This window comes from Aotus nancymaae, unplaced genomic scaffold, assembly GCF_030222135.1.
Source record: "Aotus nancymaae isolate 86718 unplaced genomic scaffold, 86718_ANA_hifiasm-v0.15.2.pri h1tg000019l, whole genome shotgun sequence".
NCBI classification, from domain to species: Eukaryota; Metazoa; Chordata; class Mammalia; order Primates; family Aotidae; genus Aotus; species Aotus nancymaae.
In genome coordinates, this window is record NW_026988431.1 from 8,577,534 (window position 1) to 8,601,194 (window position 23,661).

At 37.0% G+C, this 23,661-nt stretch overlaps 1 protein-coding gene across 3 annotated transcripts in view; it reads right to left on the reverse strand.

Annotated features, from left to right (window-relative positions):
• Positions 1-23,661, reverse strand: part of RARB (retinoic acid receptor beta) — a 777,639-nt gene that overhangs the window by 432,697 nt on the left and 321,281 nt on the right. The gene's annotated exons all lie outside the window — the stretch shown is intronic.

Genomic DNA, 23,661 nt, shown 5'->3' on the forward strand with positions numbered 1-23,661 from the left:
GCTATATCACATTGCCACTTGTTAAATGTTGTATTATGTGGGATTTGGTCTGAATTCTCTAACTAGAGAATGTGGGTCTTTAGTTCCTTGCTACCTTCTCCCTTATCACTCTGTGCTTTGGAACAGCTTCCCTTGTAGTTCCTCCCCAACCCCTCCCCCAGAACCTCCTCCAAACGGTTTTGGTTCTTCCAAATTTTAGCAAAGGAGTGTGAGCCTCTCTTCCCCATGAGGTAACAATTCCATTTTCTTCAAGCAGAATTCGAAGGGCCTCTTTGATTCTGAATCCTCAGTGTACTGGTCTATATATTTCAAGTCCCCTGCCATCTTCTGCATTGTGTTAACTTTTCAGATACTTATCTAATTCATCCCCACAAGAATGTACAATTCGTGAGGCTGGAAACCTTACATAAGTAGTTGCTCAACATATCCTGTTGAATGTATGAACTAAGGTTGTCAGCCACAAGTGACCCTACCTAGTTAAAGAGGAACGCAAATTTATTCCTGTAAGAGAAAATTTTGTTCTGGGGCCTTTGGCTCTTGCAAGGCTACAAATATCATTCACAGAAAGTGAACTGGGTTGATTTCTCCCATTTAGAGCTGCGAGGAAAGGAAATGAGAATTTCTAGGTTGTCTGATAAGCTTTAGGCACTGTGCTATCTTTTGTTCCTTGATGCCAGGCACTTTACACACATTACTTCATTTAATCCCCTCAACAACACATCTCATACAAATTAGGAAACTGTAGACCCAAAGAAGTTAAGCTACATGCTTGACGTCACATAAATCTAAGGTCCAGGGCAGCATTTCAACTCAGGCAGTCTAATTCCAAACTACACATACTCATCCTCTGAGTTATATTGCTTTTAAGTCTAAAAGTTGGGTGGTTCTGGGTTGCTCAGCTTCAATGTTATTACAGAGGAGATGTAAAGACGTACAGAGGCTACCAGGGCATCATGTGGGCATCCCTGAATCAAGGAGGAGTGCCTAAGCTAGAAGGGCAAACTACCAGGTAGCCCAACTCTAACGGGAACTTGTGTGACACACACCTTTGGAATGCCTCCCTCGCGGAGGCTGCCTCATCATCCATTGGATCAGGTGGACCTCCATCCATATCTAAACACTAGGCCAAACTAAATTACACAGCTTGCCTAAGTTGCATACTAAGTGGTTTTGGGGGGAAAAAGCAGATAAATGGTTTCTAGTTGGGATTTACACAGGAAAACCAGTTCTTATAATGCCTCAGCAACTTACCTTCCCTCTTCATCCTACATTGTCAGAGAAGCTTAGAAGCTGCCTCTTGCAATTTGCCTCAACGTGTTAGCAGCTGCTAGCTAAATCACAGCCTCTGAGAGACTGCTAGGTGAGTTAGGAGTGTGTGTCTAAGTACAGGCTCCTGAATGGCAAAATGAGCAAAGAATTCATTGTCAGGTGATGATTTACCTGGTATTACCGGATACTCCAGGCTAACTTCTGCTCAGAATAAATGCCCCTCAGCTAAAAGCTCGACTTTTCTGCCTGCTCCAGCATTCTTCTTTCAGAAATAGTCCAGAAAATTCCAATCACTCCTATGACATTCTTTTTTTTTTTTTTACATATAATGTGTATCTTATGTAGATATTATCTCTGAGACTGGATCAGCCAGCGAGCAGAAGACCAGACATGGAAACAGCTCTGCTTTTGTTTACTGAAGATGACAATTCTTCAGTGGCTGCATTTTCTCCCACACCTTGACCACAGATCCTGAGTGAAAACGCAGACCAGCCAGCTACAGATTGTGGCCCACTTGCTGACTGCTCTGCTCTTGGTTCTGGAGGCTTTCTGGGAGGCAGCAGTCCCCCTTCAAAAGGTAGAAATATCATTTGTCTGTTAACCCAAAGTTACCTTTCCTCCAAAGCTAATGATGAGGGCAAACAGCCATGTTCTCAGCTATGACACAGATGAGATATTTACCAAAAAAATACAGGCAGTAATTTCCTGCTTTGGGAGAGAATGCTAGTGAGAGGGGGAAGGCCATAGATATTGTATCTTTGCTTCAAAGCATTATGAGAGATCCATGAAGTGGTGTAGGGTGTAGCTTATAAAGAATAGGGCAGGACTCCTCCAACTTTCATAGGCATGTCAGCCACTTGGGAGTCTTGTTAAAATTCAGATCCTGATTCAATGATTCCGAGTTGGGTACCAAGATTTTTCATTTCTAATAAGCTCTCAGGTGAGACTGATGCTGCTGGTCCCAGGACTACACTTGGAATAACAAGACTTTAAAATATTCCACTCATGGATGTCATAGGAATTTAAATACATAAGTGCAGAAAGTCATTTACAATTAAACTGTGAAATATCTAGACTGGGAAATGGTGGCAAGGAGTTATAGAACAGGATTGAAATGATAGCTCTTTTATTTTCTTTAGATTTAAATGACTATATCTGCCATGGTCCTACGGCTTCTAGCTACTCCCAGGCAATGGGAGACAAGATTTCAATGGATGCTGCCTCTCCAAAGACTCTCTGAAATTGGCAGATCAGTCTACCTATCAGTGGCCGCCTGGGAAGTGGTAAATCGGTTCAGCCCAAATGGGTCAGGTGCTTCTTCAAAAACCACTAAAGATAACCAAAAACAAATCAAAGGAATCCAAAGTTAATTCTGTTTGTACCATCCTTACACATCTAGTATACTGAATTCAGATAGTGGCAGAATGTATGTTTGTCAGTGTCAAAAGTCATGCAAGGACAGGCAAATATCTTTTGAGAACACTTGTCAGTTATGAATTTCATCGCACAGTATTATTGAACCATCTTTTAAAGAACTATATTTTATATGGGATATGACAAAAGAGACACATGTTTTAATATAGGTGTACCTCACAGATAAGGCATGTTTAGTTCCAGACCACTGCAATAAAGTGAATATTGCAATAAAGTGAGTCACATAAATGTTTTGGTTTCCCAGGGCATATGAGAGTTATGTTAATACACTTGGGTATATTAAGTGCATATTAGCATTGTGTCTAAAAAAGTCATATACATAACTTAATTTAAAAATAATTTATTGTTAAAAATTGCTACTGCTCACCTGAGCCTTCAGTGAGTCATAATCTTTTTGCTGGTGGAGGTCTTGCCTCAGTGTGGATGAGTGATGACTGATGGGTCAGGATATTAGTTGGGTGACTGTGGCAATGTCTTAAAAAACAACAATAATGAAGTTGGCTATATCATTCTTCCTTTCACAAAAGATTTATCTGCAGCATGCAAAGCTGCTGAATAGCATTTTACCCACTGGAGAACTTCTTTCAAAATAGGAGTCAATCCTTTCCAACTCTGCTATTGCTTTACCAACTAAGTTTATGGAATATTGTAAATGTTTCATTGTCATTTCAAGAGTGTTCACAGCATCTTCACCAGAAGTAGATTCCATCTCAACAGACACATTTTCTTTGGTCATCCACAAGAAGCAACTCCTCATCTCTTCAAGTTTGATCATGAGACTGTGGCAACCCAGTCATATATTTAGGCTCCACTTCTGATTCTAGCTCTCTTGCTATTTTCACCACATCTTCAGTTACCTCATCCAGTAGAGTTTTGAACCTTTCAAGCTCATCCATGAGGGTCGAAATCAACTTTTTCCAAATTCCTGTCAAAATGTGGGTATTTTGACTTCCTCCCATGGATCACAAATGTTGTTAATGACATCTAGAATGTGGAATTATTTCTAGAAGATTTTCAATTTACTCTGCCAAAATCCATCGGAGAAATCACTATCTATGGCAGCTGTACCTTACAAAATGTATTTCTTAAATAATAAGATCTAAAAGTTGAAGTTACTTCTTGATCCATGGGCTGAAGAATAGGTGTTATGTTAGCAGCCATTAAAAAAACAAACAGGGGGGTGGGGTGGTTAAAAAAAGAAAAAAAGAAAAAACAAACAAACCAAAAAAATTGAAAACAACAAAAAAAAGTGTCCTTGAGTGAGCAGGTTGCATTGCAATAAGCAATAATATTTTGAAGAAAAAAAAATTTTTTTTCTGAGCAGGTTTTAAAAATAGGCTTAAAATATTCAGTAAATCATGCTGCAAACAGATGTGTTGTCATCCAGGCTTGCTGTTCCACTTATAGAGCACAGGTACAACAAAGTTTGTATGATTCTTAAGGGTCTTAAGACTTTTAGAATGATCAATGAGCATTGGCTTAAAGTCACCAGCTGCATAAGCCCCTAAAAAGAGAACCTGTCCTTTGAATCCATGCACTGACTTCTCCTCTTTAGCTATGGTAGTCCCAGATGGCGTCTGTTCCCAATATAAAGTTGTTTCATTTACATAGAAAAATCTGCTTAGTGTAGCCACCTTCATCAGTTATCAAGCTAGTCTTCATTATAACTTGATGTTCCTTTTCCACCAAAACTGCTGCTTTACCTTGAACTTTTATGTTATGGAGATGGCTTATTTCCTTAAACCTCAGAAACCAATTTCTGCTAGTTTCAAACTTTTTTTTCAGCAGCTTCCTCATCTCTCTTAGCCTTCACGGCATTGAAGTGAGTTAGAACTTTGCTCTGAATTAGGCGTTAAGGGAATGTTGTGATTGGTTTGATCTTCTATCCAGACCACTAAAACTTTCTCTGTATCAGCAATAAAGCTGTTTCATTTTATTATCGTTAGTGTGTTCACTGGAGTAGCACTTTTAATTTCTTTCAATAACTTTTGCATTCACAACTTGGCTGTTTGGTGCAAGAGACTTAGCTTTCAGCCTCTTTTGGCTTTCTTCACTAAGTTTAATTATTTCTAGCTTTTGATGTAAAAGGTGAGACTTGTTACTCTTCCTTTCACTTAGAGGATATTGTAGGGGTTATTAATTGGCCTAATATTCAATATTGTGTCTCAGGGAATATAGAGGGAAAAGAGGGAGAGAAACAGGGAATGGCTGGTGGGCTGAGCAGTCACCCACACAATATTTATCAATTAATTGATATTTATCAAACTGAATTGACAAATATCAATTAATTTATCAATTAAGTTTCCCATCTTATATGGGCATGGTTCTTGGTGCCCTCAAACAATTACCATAGTAACATCAAAGAGTGCTGATTATCTTAATAGATATAATAATAATGAAAAAGTTCAAAATATTCAGAGAGTTACTGAAATGTGACACAGAGACAGGAAGTGAGCCCATGCTGTTGGAAAACAGTGCTAACAGACTTGGTCAACACAGGGTTGCCACAAGCCTTCAATATGTAAAATATACAGAATCTGTAAAACGTAATAAAGAAAAGCACAATATAATGAGGTATGGCTGCACAGAATTCTTATTAAATATTAATTAGTCAAGTTAAGATTGAAACGAATAGTTTCACTCTTTTGCTTATAGATGGTCTCAATAAACAATAATTGTCCATGCAGATACATTAGGATGACAATTTCTATAGATAACTGTAACTGTAATAAACATAATCTTGAACTCCACCTTGCTTTTCTTTTCTTAGAAACTAATATAGTTTTTAAATGTCCACTTATGCTCAAATCTATCAAGAAAGGGACTCATGTTACTAATCAGAATTCTGATTTAAAGGTTAAGGAGAAACGGTAAAAGCAATTGCAAGTTGAATATTAGTCTATTCTGAATTACGCTATATATCTTGGTACAACAAACCAGGGGCAGGAACTGAATGAATGGTCATTTTTAAAGCAATTTTCAACCTAGAACCTGGCAGAATTTTCCTTTGGCAAAAAAAAAAAAAAATCACAATTATGGTTCTACTTTTAAAATGCTGTATCACAGACTGGAGGTAAGATATAAACAGCTAACTGTTCATAATTTCTTCATGGATATGTCTGCTTTCATCTATGTACAACTGTAATTTGAGAATTCTCCAAAAGTCTCCAATCACCTTGTGACTCTTGGGCCATGCCAGATGTTGGGGAATTGCTGAAAGGCAGGCTTGTAGCTCCCTGAAGCCCAAAATTCCCAGTAACCCCAAGGTATATTTTCTGAAGTCAAAACAAAGCCTTCTTGACTTGTTCTGTTAGAGTCTTTTATCTCTTCAGTTGCCTGATCATGCCTTCCCTGAATGAGATCTCAAATTTGATCTTAGGTAAAAAGGATGTTTTGAGTATCTTTACGCTTGTGTAGACAATGACTATTTCAGAGAGCTCGGATCTTTCAAAAGCAGAAGCTTCTTTTAAACTCAACTAACTCTTGCCTTCAGGTCTTACAAAGTGGTTCCGCCTCTCAGTCAATGGCTGTGAGCAGAAAGGACAGGGTGATTGGGGATTAGAAGTGTGGACTCTTTGGCTAACATTCCTTATGAAATGCCAATGAGACCTTAGCATAAGTATATGCCTTCTTATCACAGTTATTTAAATGGCAAGAAACAAAGCTGCAACAAAGAGGCCTTTATGGGTCTGGTAAATCTTGCACTAAGATATTAATTTCTACTAGAAATGGAGAATTACAGTCAAATTCAAATTATAATTTATAAAGCTCTTCAAACTTTAACATCTATATGGAAAATAAGAAAGTTCTCTACTAAAATAAAAACTCCTTTGCTTTTTCTATACCTGACCAAACTAATTTCATTGGGTTTTTCTGTAAGTTATTGTAAAATTTTGATAAACAAACCCCAAACCTATAATATACATGACCCAGTAGTCCTGAGTTTCAGCATTATCCTTTTTAAAGCTAAAGAGAAGGGAACAGAAATCATATCCTTTACTGATGTGCATTTCACCATTGAAATGAAAATATATCTTAAAATATCAAGCTCTGTCCTATGTGAGAAATGATAAATTATAAGCATTCCAGCTACATTAAAAATTCCTTCGATTTTAAGTTCTTAAAGTTTGTTTTCTTTGGCTGTATAAGGCTGTCCTTTTAAGCACAACTCAGTCACAGTGAGAAATCTTTTGAAATTGTAGAAATATTAAGTGTTTGAAGATAATAACAGGGCTTGTTGTCTGCATTAAACAGCCTGAGATTAATGTACTTTCATCTCAAAGCAGTGTTTGAGCACCTCAGTGATTACACCAACAGTCTGAAAATCTGTCTGCTGCTCTCCTTGCTTAACACGGTTTTCTTTTTGAACAGCTTAGGTGCTCTCAAATCATGGGCTGTTCTGTGCTCCCAATAAATCTGTGTGGTTGTTGACGCCATTAACTATCTTGGCCCAACTTGCCAAATATGTATTTCTCTACTTTCCTAGTGAATGATCTGCTATGGACACCACCTTCCCCTATGCTATGTTTCTGGGAACCCAACTTCTAAGCCAATGATGGTTCTTCTAAGGCCTTCCCTCTTCATGCCCAAACTCTCCCATCCTTTGGTGTTGAAAGTCAGTCCTATCACACCTATTAAATCATCTTCCCTCCCAGTTAGCACACTGCTTCTAACATGTATTATTAATTGAAGGTATGTGGCATATTCAGCTTTGTGCTGGTTCTTTCATTGTGACTTTCTATGGCCATTTCAATCATTGCCATGTAATTAGTGATGCAATGTTTCATGAAGTTATTAATCTGGTCATCTAGAACTCCTACCATTTACGAAACAAAACAATCTTGCATGCTGTATGGGTTATTTTTACAAAACATAAAATAGATGTCTTAATTAAAATTAAAACTAAGCAAAGTTTTCACAATAACCCATAAACCCATTAAAAGAGGCATCATCGCTTGAATTTTTATACAACCATTCCTGGGAATGGTTAGAATTTTTTTTAAATACAAAAGTATAAAGACAAGAAAATGGCTTCTCCACATGTGTCCTAGCCCTAGCTTTTGCTAAGTATTAATCATGCAATTCAACCTGTACGTACTATCTTCACTAGAGCCTTTAATAAGCCCTTTGAGTAAAGCTTTCTGTCATGACATATGTCTGTCAAGGGTTCGGTCTATTCTCTTGGCATATTGAGGGACCAATGGACCAATAAATACTTTCTATTCTGAGGATTTTGGACAGCATGTTATTCTTATACTCTAAGAGGACTCAGAAATGAATGCTGCTGGACCCAACAAGGTTGGGTCAGATAAGGAGTGGTTCCATATGTGAACGTTGCTTATCCCTCTAAATACCAAGACTTCTTAAACATTTTCTTGTAGCACACTTAGCATGTTGTACTTCATTTTTTTAATGAAATTTTGCAAAGATAATATGAGCTTTTTCTTGACAAATTACTTTCAAAATTATGAATACTGTTCATGATGTTGTGACATTCTCTGGAGTTTGCCCTAACTTGAGCTTTTTCCCTTGGTGCCTGGCCCCAGATTGATACATCCTTATAGTTCTACTGACTACTTTTTCTGTTTTATTTCACTTTTATTTGTGTTTCATACACTGCCTGTCTGAAAAATATGACTTAATGTAGTACTTGCTTTTAAAAAAGTCTTTGCTCTTTTCTTTCTACCATTTAGCTATATCTTCTCACTGACATCAATGTGTTTCTGGCTTTTCTGGCTGTTTTATTTTATACACAACTGTTCGGACAAGAGTCCCAGAGTGGCTCAACCTATCCTGTTGAGAACAACACTTTGACATTACCGAGAATCATTTGCAGCATAATATTTTGTAGCATAATAATGGTCTATTTGCCATTCTAAGCCTTTTCCTACTTATCTCCGGTTTTCAGCTAGCAGATTAAAGCTTACCTTTCCTAAATATCAGATGTCCAGATAAACAGGGTTATTTCATAATTCCTAAGAAAATAGAAGTAATTTGAAGAATGCTTTAGAACTGAGTCATCCAATACGGTAGTCACTAGCCACATGTAGTTTGAATTAAAATGAAATTAAATTTAAACTAAAGTTTAATTAACATTAAATACAATTTAAAAAATCAGTTTCCTGGTTACACTAGCTATTTTTGAGTGCTGAATAGCCACATCTGGCTAGTGGCTACTCTGTCGGATGGATCAAAAAAATTTCTACCATCTCAGAAAGTTTTTCTGGATAATATGCTTCAAAGAATTCAGAGAAGCATGGTTCTAGGCCTATTAAACTCAGACCAAAAAAGAAAAAAAAAAAAAAGGGAAAGAAATGATGGGACCTGAAGGACCTTTATTATGCCTGTGTCAAATGCTTACTATGTGATTTTTAAACAATGGCATCACAAGTAGAGTTTAATCTTCATATAGTATTAGTAACTTTGAAATTCACAGAACAAAAATCTGTTCATGGGGAAAATGTCTGTGCAGCAGCAAGAAAGCTTCAGATGTGATGCTTGTTTCATGATTCAGACCAGGGAGAGGCAGTGATGGTTAAGGTCAGGCCCATTCCTAGCTACATTCTGATTCTTCCATAATAAATACGGTAACTGAGAAAAGAATATAAATTCTGTTTGAAAAAATAAATCACCCAATTATAATCCAATCTGGATCTTCTAGCCATTTTCTTTTCTCTTAATGTAGAATATTCCATTGCTGAGAAGAATGAAGAATCAAGTTTTCAGGAAACTACAAGATATTTCAGTTGACACAGAGTAACCACATATGATAGTATCATGTTATCACCCTAAAACCTTTGAATGATTTCTATGTACCAGAACTTCACATGTTTTAGTTCATTTAATTCTCACAACAAACCTGTTAGAAAGGTATTTTATCCTTATTGCGCAGATCAGAAGCAGAGGCCCAGAAAAGGCTTACTTAAAAAGAAAATAAATAAAACTAACCCAGGTGATTCAGTGAATAAGTAGCAAAACCTGGATGGAAACGCAGGCAGACTGGCTCTAGAACCTGTGTCTCCACTATTTCAGTCTTCCATATCCCATGTGCCATTTAAGAGCTTTTGAATTTTTGACTAAATAAAAGACTTCCTAATAACTTGCACAACTCTACTAAATATTATTATTATTATTATTGAGACAGAGTTTCGCTTTTGTCAACCATGCTGGAGTGTAATGGCACAATCTTGGCTCACTGCAACCTCCACCTCCCAGGTTCAAGTGATTCTCCTGTCTCAGTCTCCCAAGTAGCTAGGGTTATAGGCGCCCACCACCATGCCAGCTATTTTTTTGTATTTTTGTAGAGACAGGTTTCTACCATATTGGCCAAGCTGGTCTTGACCTCCTAACCTCACATGATCCATCTGCCTCATGGATCCAAAGTGCTGGGATTACAGGCATGAGCCATGGTGCCCAGCCTACTAAATATTATTTAATATTTCTTTATTGCCTCAGAAAACAGTTCAATGTTACCAGATCTTATGATTTTCATTATGAGCAACAGGTTTTACTAAGCTAATTATTTGTAAATTGCCAGTAACCAAAGAGATTTGGTTAACAAAATGCCATACAATTAGTTTACTTCTCTACCTTTGCAACTAAACAGAAAATACAATAAAAAATAGAAAAGCACATCATTAGGAATTGCTGCAAGAAAGTCATGCTCTTTTTAATCATGGCAAATGTCTTTTTTTTTTTTTTTAATGAAAACAGTACTCTCCAGGAAATCTCAGTTTTTGTTTTTATTCAAACAGGACTGTAATATTTAATTAACTTCACAGCTGGATCAACATATTTATGACATTTTATACTCATTTTTCTTCAATCCTTCCCCACTCCTTGTGTCACACACATACTTTATTTTTCCATCAGTGTTTATCAACCTTTTTACTTGGAAGTGCGTCTGCATATGTGTGTACAGCTTTGCCAAAAACGCTCATATTTTAATGAAACTCCTTCTGAATCTTTACAACCCTGCTGTAGTTGAAAAACTTGAAAAACAAAGTGGCTTATGTGTAGTCAAAAAAAAAAACAGATTTTAAAGAATAGGTATAAAGTTAAAAAAAAAGGCTGACTTGTTAGAATGAATTTTTGAGATAACTTAAGGCATAAGCACCTGGGATTTATTCATAGCTTTGCCTCAAACCAAGGAAGCAGTAAACCATGTCATTGATGTTAAATTGCATATTTGTTTCCCTTTGTACTATTTGTGCTTACAGTTACTATCCTCCAGGGTGCTGACGTGTTTGTCACTGCCTAAGTGCACAACCCAAAACTTGCAGAATGGGTATCATAGGCTTGGGAAAAAAATCCTGGCAAAAGCAGTGGAGCACTCTTTTAAGAAATGCTCTATATCCATGTTTTTAATGTCACAAAGAATGTTACTCTTAGGGAAAAGAATCAGTGATTCTGAATTGAAAAGTAATTGAGAAGAGTCAATCTTGAAATGTGGAGATGTTTAAGTTAAATGTTTAAGATACTTAGGAACATCTTAACAAATTTATTACACATCTCCTTTTACATATGGTTAAGGGTGATGTGCTAAAAAATCTGTCTAAATTAAATCTAAAATAACTCGTTCAACATTAAGAATGAAAATTCAGAGTGATAAGAAAGCATTGTGCCATAGTTTAACTGGCAGTAGTTGTAAAACTTCTTATTGGTATATAAAATAATGGTGCACTTTACAGTCATACTGTTTTAAATTTGATAAAATACCATAACATACACTAGCATCAGTCAAACCTGGAGTAAGTCCTTGATCATTTTTTTTAATATTTTAATTTTATTTTTAAAAATGTTTTAAAGCTTTATTTTTAATTGACAATTGTATATACTTATGGGGTACAATATGACGTTTTGATACATATACACATTGTGGAATCATGGAATCAGGCTAATTAATGCATTCATCACCTCAAATACTTATTTCTTTGTAGTGAGAGCACTTAAAAGCCATTGTTTTAGCTATTTTGAAATATACATTATTATTAACTATAGTCACCATGCTGTATCAAACTTCTACACTTAAAATAATTCTTGGATGAATTATTTTACATGTTGATTTTTCATTTCATTATCTTTTACTTTCTTAAAAGTGCCTAGCATAAGGTTTATTGAGAGAATCAAATTCAATAATACAGGGAACGCACCTTAGCACAATGCCTAGCATATAATAAGGATTCTCATAAAAACTAGCTCCTGCTATTATATGTGTTAATGTGGGCAAGCCACAAAATTATTGGATGCTGAGTTAATTGTGAACTTGTGTCCAAAATGTCCTGCCCGATTTCATAGGACTGTTGTGATGTTCGAATGCAATAATATCAGGAAAGCACAAGATGGCAAACTACTGTACAAATACGCTATTATTTATAATCATAGTAACAATTGGTGCTATTAAACATAGAACCTCCTCCCATGATTATGAGCACCTTAGTACAGGAAAGACTTACGACTTGGATTCAAGCAGAAGTTGAAAGAAGGAAGAGACTGAAGCCTTCCTTGAGGAGAAGAGAGGAAAAGCTGGGATTAGATCATCTCTAAGGTTCTTTTCACTAGTAAACTTTTTTTACATTATGGTGTAATGTGTCAAGAAAGAAATTTGTAGCACACAAGTACTTGACTGTCAGTGGAGCCACACTCTTTAGACCCCTGGTTTTTATTTTCTTGGCCTCAACCGACCTCCTTCACCAATCTCACCTTCCTTTGCACCCTTGATCCCTTTTATCCTTTCTTCCAAGAACCCACAATTTCTTCTGCCTTTATCTGTCCCAGATACATTTAATGCCAGTAATGGTAAAAAACTTCTCAGCTGGGTTTTTTGTTGCCCTTAATTTTGGGGAGGGGCTGGGAGTGGGAAGAACTATCAATCTTGGCACAAATTCTCAAATTAGAATTTAAAGTCTTTGGGGCCTTGTCTCTTCTCCCACTGGACAGCGTGGCAAATGGCTTCACTCTCTCTCCTCCTTGATATATTTCCTATGGTAAATAGGATCCGTCATAGACTTTTTGATTCCTGAAATCTAAACCTTTTACAAATATATATATATGTTTTTCAGCAAATGAGAAACTTTGAGAAATTATAGCCTGCCAGACGGGTTTAAACAATTCATCTGGTATACTGAAGCTAATTAGACATGCAACATAAACACTGCCATGATAAAAATGTACAGAAAACCCATTTCACAAACAATATGACTATAAAACCCTACATCTGATCAAAAATGTTTAAAAAGAAACAAGGCTCTGCCAAGATTATTTTCCAAAGTCCATTATTTCTAGTGCGATATCTGCAAAGGGAGCCAAGTCACCGAAGAGCTTCATGTTAAAGAGCGAATTACTCTAGCTAAATGCAAAATGATTAGGAACTCAGGGGAAGCCAGTAGGCCTTAACTGAGTCATGTTGTCCTTGGCTCCAAGCTTGTGAATTTTGCCTAAAACTTGGCTTATTCTGTAGGCACCTCACTCCGCATAACTTTTGGCTTTGATTTCTGGGCACGTCTTAGGATCTCAACTGACTTTCCCTTGAAGCTTGATTTTCAGAAGATAAAGAGGTTGATTCCACATAAATAGAGAGTTTTGGAAGAAATAATAATAAATATTGGTAAGTCTGTTGGGACACATTGATATATTTTATGAGGTGGAAGCAGAGATGAACAATTTATTAATTCAAAATTTCCAGATCAAGCAGTTTCTGTATGCAAGGATGAGGCTGCAGGAGACAGCAGGGTGGGTCAGACAGTGTTTTGGCTTCTTAGAACGTGCTGCAAGACATTCATACCAGTAACTATAAAAGGTGACACAAAGCTCAGAGTTGAATTGGAGCAGAAAAGGCAAACTCCCCCCATGCCCAGGCATCTCTCTTGTCTCAAATATGCTAAGGCTTAGTAGGAGATGCAATCCAGGACTGCAAGAGTGAGACAGAAAAAAAAAAAAAAAATGCAGTGAGTCCGGAATGCAGGAGAGCAAATACAAGGTGGTACATTACTAATTTGGCCATTATTTTATACATATAAAAAAACCACAACATTCTCAGTCTTGCTAGAAAAGCCATGCAGGAACACAGCTCCTTAGAACAATTCTTCAGCCTCTATTTGTCAGAGTTAGTCACAGAAGGGAAAATACAGAATACTTTCTAATGGAGTTCAGCTGAGAGAATTCAGGTATGTTTAGATGACATTTAAGCGGAGCCCTAAAAGACAAGTAAGGCATTGGCAGCTTCTACTAGAGGGGAAAACAATCCAAGACAGTGAAAATCGTGTGTAAAAGTCCTCAGTAAAGACTGGTGGTACTGAAGGAATAGTTGTTTTATTCCCCTACCTGGAAATGAACAAAACATAGCAGACAGGAAAGAGACCTGTCATGTTCCTGTTTGCCCTATGGCGCAGTCTTATTTTAAATGAAAAGAACCTTTTCACCTACATTTTCCCATACTAAGGTAATCAAACTTCAGCAAGGCCTATGATAGAGTTTTCCTAAAGATTCTTCAAGCTGAGTTTTCAAATACAAAGATTTGATTGAGAACTGAAGAGGTTTTAGTGAAGGAAAGCCTATATAAAAGAGAGCTTCTGAAGTGAAACCATGTAAAAATTAATTTTTAATCAGCCAAAAACATTCCTAAACAATTTCTAATCACCTTCTTCCTCCATCACTCTGCACCGAAAGTTTTAGTTAATACCAAAATGATGACAAATGTTGGCTACAACATTTAGGTAAATAGAAAATTCCAACCGTATGCAAAAACATGCTTTCGTTTTCTTTTAGTGAATTTTTCTAAAATTTGAAACTTTTAGGTAGGCATTAATTCACTCATTCAACAAATATTTATTAAATACCAACCAGATGACAGAAACAAGCCATACTCTGATATTTTATGCTTATTGAAAATAAAATATTTCATAGTCTATGCCTATTATTTGGACACATTGAAGGGTTAAAGTGAGAGTAAGTTTAAATGCAAAGACTGAGACTATTAAATCTATTTCAGCTTGGTCTTGAGATAAGTTATTTCAATACAAATTGAACCTACATAATCTGATTCTAAATTTGCCTATTATCTATTTATGTTTCAAACTTTGTTTTAAATAAAGCAAGCTCAGGAAACCTAAAACCATTTCTCCACAAAAAAAGACATACTGTAATTGATACTTTAAAATATATATTGTAGATAAAGAAAAGTCTACTTCAGAAATAGAAATGGTTCTAATATTTACAAACAATAAATTGAAATAATTCTTTCCCACTAGACTTGTCTTCTGCTTCAATAATTTATGCCTTACAACCAATAAAACAGTAAGAAACACAGCCAGCCCAATGATTTTAAAAAAGAAATTATCTACCAAACATAAAATTCTAATTTACTGAATTTCTAGAATGAGTTAAACACTATTTTTTCCAGATACTGCCTCTTTCTTACTAGAACTTACATTGGACTTTCTTATTTTATCCATGTTTTTTCATTTCAGTTTTGCATTTCATCATTTTGCCTTACTCAGCTAATTATATTATTTCTTCCTACCTAGCTTCCTGTTAATTAATCCTCTCTTCAACAGATTCTAATTTTCTACTGACTCACTCATTGAGTTTTTATAATTACAATGTTTGGAGTTTTTTTCTGTATCTCTTTCTTAAAATTTTCTCAAGTCCATCATTCTTTTTTCAGTGATTAACCTAAAACTCTCCCAGAATATTTAGTTGTTTTCACTGATAGGACTGTCCTAGGTATCTAGTTAAACAGGGCATGACTGCTTGTATAAGTACATTTATATCACTTTTCATATAAAATCATGTACCCTAACTTGCTGCTCCCTCACTCACAAAGGTAAAATGTAAATGTTAAACACAAAATACGTGGATTGCAAAACAAAGTCTACCTTCTGGAATTGTGTAGGATTCCATGTCCCCAAAAGTATAAAAAAAAAGTGATAAATATATTTTAGTATATATATTTAGTATGTATTATATACTAGATATATATTTCTAGTCTATAGTATACTAGAAATATATAAATTACATGAATTATAATACAGAGAAACTGGGCATAGAAAATTTACAAAGGACCTTGAGAGGCTGCCAGAATGAGAAGACATCAGCATCATGGGAAAGGCTTTTCAGACAAAGAGAAGCATGAATGAAAAGCTCCAAGGCAGGAAGGAGCATGGCCTGCCGAGTTCAAGGAGTTGATAGAAGGCTGGTGGGCCATGGTAAGGCCCGGTAGTGAGAGGTCCTGTGAAGAGGTGAGGGAGGTTTTCAGGGCCAGATCAGGTAGCTCTTGTATGCTATAGTCACGGGTCTGGGTTTTACATGAGAAGCTATTGGAGGATTTTAAGCAAGCGTGACATAGTTAGATTTATACTCTTTCAAGATCATCTGATTGCTGTAGGACAATATTAAAGGCAGGAGATAAGTTGGGAGAGTCTGTTGAGTGCAGGTGAGAGATGATAATGGACCTGACGGGAGTGGTGTGGCAGAGATGGAGAGAACAGAATGGATATGGGATGGATTTTGATAGAACTTGTATTGAGTGTAGTGTGTGAAGGAAAGGGAATATCAAGGGTGACTGAGGGTTTTGCCTTGCCTTTTAGTTGCCCTTAGGACTAATTCTCAGATAAAAGAAAACACATGCCGAGTAATTCAAGTGAGAGAGTCTAGAAAGTTATTCAAAAGAAATTGTCTATGACATGATGAAAACTAGCCGGACTATAAACACAAAGTTGGTGTTTCATTGACCAGTGACGTAGTTTGCCTTTCAGGAGATGAAAGGTATTGCCAAGAGCTTTGCTACTTAAAGCATTGTCTGGGGCCAGCAGCACTGGATCACCTGGCTGGAAAGATAGTCTTTGTCTCCACTCCAGACCCACTGAATCAGAATGTGCTTTGTTTGTGTGCACATGAAGGTTTGATATGCAGGTGCAAAGAGACATTCTAGCAGACTGGAACCATATCCTTCATTTTAAGAAATGTATGAAAGCACCATGTTTATTTAGCATCAGTGACTTTTAAAAAAAAGAGATTGCTTTCACTGGAAAAACAACAATAACAAAATACTAAACATCGTTTCTGTAAGCTTGCTTCAAATCACCTTACTGACTAGATTTCTTTCTCTTTCCAGTGGTCTTTCTTCCCCATTATTTTAGTAATTGCACACAGGAGAATGGAAATCTGCACAAATCTGGTTACCAGGCTTCAGGGTCTTGTGGTCAGAAATACTGCTCTCCAGTAATATTTTAAAGGAAACATTACTTTCTTTAATTATAAATGGAGGTCATAGCAATTTCTGCACAGACCCCTAAATGTTTTATGATGTTTTTAATGAAAAAAAGGCAAAGGAGCCAGCACTTCAATATATCACACACACCAGAGCAGCAAAAAATTATAATAAAAATCTATGTACTCAACTACATTTTCAACTGGCAGTGAATCTATTGAGAATAGAACCATTTATATACAGCTAATTTCTTACTTGAGTTCAGGGGAAACTCACTGTGAAGGCCACTTCCCTCTCTCCTACCCTTAATCTGGTTTTCCTGCCTGGAGAAGTCACCCAAAAACGGAATGCAAAAGCCATCTGTTTAAAAACCAAATCAAGACATTTTCCAGAGCAGTGGTGCTGATATCACGGTATTGGCTTGCACAGAGAGGTTATTAATCAAAGTTCAATTCAAGTCAACAAGTATTTATTGAACACCTATAACACTTAGGATTTTTTGAATTATGTGCATATAGAGCTACAGAAAGTTGCTGATTGAGAAGTTTCCGCATTGACAATTTTAAAGACAAAAGAGGCAAACTTTTTAAAAAATGCTTATGGTCATGGAGATTGAATCCCACTGTTGGAATATGACATTCATTATAACTTCTTTTCCCCTTGTTTTTAAATATCTAAATCTAGCAATACTGTTTAAATGTCCCCTCCTCAGAGAAACCTTTCGTGCCCACCCAATCGAACATCAATTTTTGCCCTGGTTATTCTTTCATACGCCCTAGTACTTTCCTTTCATAGCCCTTAATACATGCTGCAATTTTGTGTGTCTTTATTTGCTTGTGCTCTGTCTTCTCATTAGAACAGTCCTCATGAGAACAGGGGCTGGTCTGATTTGCTCTCCAATGAATACCAGCTGCTCCGTGGAGTTCCCTCCCAGGCAAATAATAACTATTTGTTGAATGAATACACAAAAGTGTTAACTGTCAAAATCTTTTCTCTGCTCCACTGATTACCTACTTCTTATTTCAGATGCCCTGATTAAACTTCACCTTTCTTTGAATTTCTTATTCATTTGTTCATTCACTTAGCAACAGCATGTGGGTGGAGTGTGTTTGTCTAGAAAAAAAATATTTTTGGAGGACTTCCACTTTAAATCTAAGCTTTTCTAATAATGTCTTATTGTTGTATTTCTGATATTTTCTTACTAGTAAACTAGATGATCTCAATCAAGAATTTTTATCAGTTGATAAAGAGTTAAGTTCGATATGTAAGTCATTAGTAACAAAATTTTCATTGGAATCATTTGTCTTCTTCTATATTCATCAAATGAATTATGTATTTTGAAAAAGAAGCCTGAAAAGACCGATCTATTGTAAAAATGCATGAGGAACACAGAAAAAGGTGACCAATGGTATGTTGTCTACAACACGGCTGCAGCTAGGCTGACAAACACGTGGCAAATAAAACCAACGTGCCACAAACAAGGACCATCAATCAAATGGGAAACGAAAGCAAACACCTCAATCTCAACTTGTCTCCAGGTCAAAACCTCAAAGCTGCATTTCAGTGGATATGTTTAACAGGTTCACAAGGAGCGAGACAGAGATTTGGAGAAATCTTTAGAAAAAAATTCTGAAATATTGTTGTTTCCAAGGGGAAAAGAATTCTGTAACAGTCAATTTGACTCTCCCAACCTATTAGGCCCAGAAACGGTGTGAAGACGGACCTGCATGTACGTTCTATAAAATTCCCAGTATGGGATCAAATACCTACTAATGTGGTAAGTGTACTTTATACAAGAAATGAAGACCATTTAAGAAAGTTTGGGAAATAAAGAAATAAAGGGTTCTATCCAGAATTTCTTTTTTTCTTTTCTTTTCTTTTTTTTTTTTTTTTTTGAGACAGAGTCTCACTCTGTCACTCAGGCTGAAGTGAAGTGGCATGATCTCAGGTCACTGAGACCTCCGCCTCCTGGGTTCAAGTGATTTTCTTTTCTCAGCCTCCTGAGTAGCTGAAATTACAACAAAGTTTTACTATGTTGGCCAGGATGATCTTGAACTCCCGACCTTCAGTGATCTGCCTGCCTTAGCCTCCCAAAGTGCTGAGATTCCAGGCATGAGCCACCGTTCCCGGCCCTCTATCCATAATTTCTGACATCACCAGGGTTCACAGATTAACTAATAGTAAAAATGGGCAGCAAAATAATGTTTGTCTTCTTTTCATCAGTTTAATATACTTGCCTATTGAGATTACCAGAAGGAGCTTAGTGTATTGATTTGAAAACGGGGGGCATTGAATGTATTGAAGTTTAAAAGGAATGTTTAATTATAATTATTTATTTTCCCTCACTTTCTACAAGTTCATTGTTAAATAATCAGAGGTCTGGAGCTGGAAGAGACTTTGAGAGGCCATTCAGGTCATCACACTGACTGTGTTCTCTCAGCTCTCTTAAGTCTCATTGGTGGTGGGCTCTGTAATGAACTTGCATTCTTACTGACATCCTTTCCACTCCCTCACTGGTTGAGTACTGGCAACAGAATGCTAGTAACATAGTTTGGAGCATTTCTCTCTACTAAAGGGCTGCATATGATTATTCCAAAGTTATCTTTGGCACAGACTGGCTCAGGACTGAGATACTTTGGCCAAGAAGATATGAGCAGCTGCTTGCTATTGACTTTTTAGAAAGTTCTAGAGAAGGCAACAGGAAGTGAGCCTCTCCCATAGCCACGTGGAGAACATTAGTGATAGTAGACAAGGAAGAGGAAAAAACAATTCTAGATAACGTGGTTGAAAAGACAGATTTTCAAACACTAAGCCTATGATAAGAGGGTACAAATAGGCAGCAAAATAACATGGGTGTGAGCTGCTCCTTGCTGCTTTTCATGAGATATTACAAGAAAGATGAACTTAAACAAGAAGTTTTTGGTTTGCAACAAAAGGGAATGAGGATAGTCCAGCAACTAGGTATTAGGTTATATGATTAGAAAAGGGGATACAACTGTCGCTTTTCTCCCACAGGGAAATATTTCAAGTGCCTTTGATACAGCCACTGCTGATGTGAAGGAGACACGGGTAGAAAAGAAACGTGGAATATGTCTAGCAAAGAACACTGGGCGTAGTTACCAGCACAAGGAAGTTAATGGGCACAAATAGAGGAGAAGCCCCCTCTGATTCTGAGGAAAGCATATTGCCAAAGAAACCACAGGACTCACCCGCAAATCCTACGACTATTCCAGTCCTAAACAGATGCTCAGTCCTGAAAATTGACATCAAGAGAAATGAAATTGTGAAACATACTTCCCAAAGTAGACCACACATGACTAAGGAAAGGTGAGAAGCAAAGACAAGCCTGTCAATGAATGGAGCCAGAGGCCACAGCAAATAAATGGAAAGGGAGTTTTACCTGGACAGCAGAAAACAGTTAAGGAACTCCTCCCGGCCGACACCCCCACTGCCTAGTAAAAGTGTAGTCTGCACTCATGCCGGAGAATCAATTGTTGCCGTTCATCAGAACAGCAGTTTTTAACAACGTTATACTGTTCCCGAGTCACCACTGTGTACATGTGTTGTGGCGAAGTGGGGTAGATAACTTGCTAACTTGCCTTTTACGATATAAATGTCCAGACGACAAGGCGCCAACTCCAGATCTGATGAAAATTTAGCATCACCAGAGATCTTGAATGTTGTTACAGTCTGGTGTATTCTGGGTTTCTTCCCTTGAAAAAGGTGAGAATATTCTGTGTGTGGTTAGAGGGGTGGACTGTAGCCAAGATTCAGATGTCCACCAAAATCCATCCTCCATCCTCTGTACGTGCCTGGTCCATGGTTTGCTAGCCACATTGTATTTTCCAGCCATACTTGCCATGACTTAAGACCATTTAACTAAGATCTCACTAATGAAATGAGGGAAGTGATATCAGTATACCAGATAGAGACCTTTAAGATAGTTGACTTGCCCCCCCTCATACTTTCCTGTCCCTTGCCATAAGTCTGAGCATGGAAGTACCAATAAGCCAGCTGTTTTAGACAGAGTCTTGCTCTGTCTCCAGGCTGAAGTGCAATGGCACAATCTCAGCTCCCTGCAACCTCCACCTCCTGGTTCAAGCGATTCTCTTGCCTCAGCCTCCCAAGTAGCTGGGACTACAGATGTACACCACCCCCTGAGCTAATTTTTGTATTTTTAATAGAGATGGGGTTTCACCATGTTGGCCAGGATGGTCTTGATTTCTTGACCTCATGATCTACCCACCTTGGCTTCCCAAAGTGCTGGGATTACAAGCATGAGCCATCATACCCGACTCACAAACCAGTTTTAACCATGCATTCTGCATACAAGAATGCCCCAGAGCAGAGCTTCCCAAACTTCAGTTCATGGCACTGTAAGGTTTAAATGATCTTTCCACAGTACCCCTAGGTCAAAGAAAATACCTAATGATTCCATTTAAAAGCAGTTAGTTTCAAAAAACTTAGTATGTCCTAATGATCTAGTAAGTACCTGAAACAAGAACAGGTATAAATTGAGAGACAGAGAGATAATTGCATTTTGTTTTTAATCATTACTAACATTTGTTAAGCATTGCACAACTTCTCAAATACCACCAATCTCAACAATGATTTTTGCAAAAAATTTGCTTTTTCAAATCACAACAATTGCTGAAAAACAGCTTCACAAAGATATGACGTCATTGAAAGCGGCATAGTGTGAGATCTGACATTAAAACTGATCTTATTTGCATTGTGGGTTTTTGTGTCAGAACAATTAACATTATCCTAACTGATACATTGACTAAACTTTTGAATGACTTTCAAAGAAATACAAGAGAATGTCACATTGAATCAGAATGGGTTTCTCTAATACACCATTGTCTTTCTTAGGGCTGAACTAAGATGTACAAGGAAGAATGAGGAAGAAAGTAGAATGTGGCAAGTACCCTCTGGGATATAATCCTCCAAAGAGCTCAATGTACCTCCAAATCATCTTAAAATACATACAAGGCTATCATTCCCAGTCTTCTTAGGAGTTGAATGTTCAATAGATAAATCTTAATAAATGTGTAGAAACTTAAACATAAATTATTTTGAATAGTCTATATAATTATTTACCAAACACCTACTATGTACAAATTACTGCAAAATACATGCAAAATTCAAAGTACCATTACACATAAAAAATATTCTTTGCAAACTACTCTTAGGAAGAGCAAATCTCCATTCCACTCACACATTGGATTCTATCTCGCTAAGCCAAAACTCACTGTCCACTGTTTTCAACAGAGGGGAAAACGTAGATCGGTGTAGGATATTTTTCTTTTGCACCATATTCATTATCCATCTTTACTGAGTTGTTCACACATCAATTAACTGTGCTATGTTTTTAAATTCAATGATTAAAGTTGAATCAAAGAAGTTATTTTTTTTCTTTAAAAATCTGAAGAGGAAGCTAGAGATTCTGAAAACTGAAAAGGAGGTGAGCAATGTTCTTTATGTCTTCTCTGATTTATTCTTGGGAGTCTTAAGCCCTCTTGTACCTCGCCTCCTCTATAAGCTTAAATCATTAGCTGTGATCCAAACATGTCATGCCTGAAAGTTCAGCCTGCTCCACTTGGGGAACTCTACCCTCCCCTTTGAGACTGAAGTCAAAAATGACCTTCCTTACTGGCTTGCAGAAATAGTGATCCCTCCCCTCCTTCAGGCTTTCCCACCACTTATATACATGCATATGAATTCATGCACCCATACTTCTGTTATAGTACTCTTCAAATTACATAACCAGTTTGGGGTTGATACGTTTGTTTAAATCAGGAGCTGGCCAGCGTTTTCCGTAAAGGGTCTGATAATAAATATTTTAGGCTTTGTGGGCCATAGGGTCTCTGCAGCAACTATTGAGTTCTGACTTTGCCATGGGAAAGTAGCCACAGACAATATGCAAATGATGGGTGTGGCTTATTTTCAGCAAAACTTCAGCAGCTAGCTAGATTCGGCCAAAGGGCCATGGTGTGAGGATTCCTGATTTAAATCTTTAAGACAAAAAGCCTCATATTGCTTATAAAATCTCCCTAGGTCATTCATCTTCATGGAATTTGCTAGGTCCTCTTCAGCCGTTTTCCCAAATTCTGGATACCATTAAGATCCATTTTTGACTGACAAAATTTTAGGCTTTAGTTAACAATATATAACTTACATTCAATATGAAGTGGATGAACTGCACGTTCAGGAAATTATACTCTAATAGGCACGCTGATTATATATATATATATATTTCTTTTGGGCCGATAGTATTGAGCCACACAGTGTTTTACATTTAACTGGTTAATGTTTACAAGTAGAGATATTAAACATTTTTTACAAGATGGTATTTACTGTTTTTCTTGACAAGTTGGAGGACATAGCTTTACTCTACCTACCTTCCCTTATGGTAACAAGTCATTGGATCTGAGTAACAGCTGCCCCTTTTAAAAGCAGCATGTAATCTCTAGTTTTTTACAGTCGTCACTACTCTCTACTGTCTCTCCAACGTTCAGTCCAAATGTCAGTTGCCATTTGGACTGCCAGCTTCTTTATGTTACCTATCTGGTTCCTGTTGTAATTTGGGTTTGCAACCCTGATACAATATTAAGAATGCCTGGGAGATTCAGACCACCAGTCCTTCATTTTCCTTGCACCCCTGCACACTTTATTCCTGTCCTGCACACTCAGGATTAGGCATTCCAATTCCTGTGAAGAATGATTTTAAAACGGCATGCCTTCGAGCT